At 65.1% G+C, this 438-nt stretch overlaps 1 protein-coding gene across 1 annotated transcript in view; it reads right to left on the bottom strand.

The window, feature by feature from the left end:
• LOC113208511 (protein espinas-like) overlaps window positions 1-438 on the bottom strand; it is a 312,486-nt gene that overhangs the window by 311,361 nt on the left and 687 nt on the right. The gene's annotated exons all lie outside the window — the stretch shown is intronic.

The following is a 438-nucleotide window of genomic DNA, read 5'->3' as shown; positions in this document are numbered from 1 at the left end:
AAGAGGGGGAGTACGGAGGTGGGGAGGTGGGGAGGACATTCACTATCTGGGCAGCTCCCTGCGCATTTCTTGGAGCAGCAGCAGCATCAGAGGTAACACTGGCTTGTCGTCGCACACTGCATTGCACTTGCGGCGCGCGGGTTGCCGCCGAGGAATAATGGTTGGGTGGAAGTGGAACTGCGAAGTGCGCAAGCGATGTCCTTTTGCCTCTGAACATCCGCCGCGGCGGCGCAGACGAGCCGCATACGCACCCTCGCCTCGCCCCACCCCCGGCCTCCCTCCTCCGGCCTCCCCCAGAGCCGTCTTGGCGCGCTGCCGCTTCTAAACAGCTTTCCCCGCGCCAAACCACCCCTTAAAATCCAATCCCTGCTCGGTGCTCGTGGCGGGTCGGGGCCGGGTGGGGCGGCGCAGACACACCTCCAGGAGGTTGAGGGTCGC

Source organism: Frankliniella occidentalis, unplaced genomic scaffold, assembly GCF_000697945.3.
Source record: "Frankliniella occidentalis isolate FOCC.00 unplaced genomic scaffold, Focc_3.1 Scaffold65, whole genome shotgun sequence".
In the NCBI taxonomy this organism is placed as follows: Eukaryota; Metazoa; Arthropoda; class Insecta; order Thysanoptera; family Thripidae; genus Frankliniella; species Frankliniella occidentalis.
Note: the sequence above shows the minus strand (reverse complement) of the source record. Positions and strands in the feature narration are given on the sequence as shown.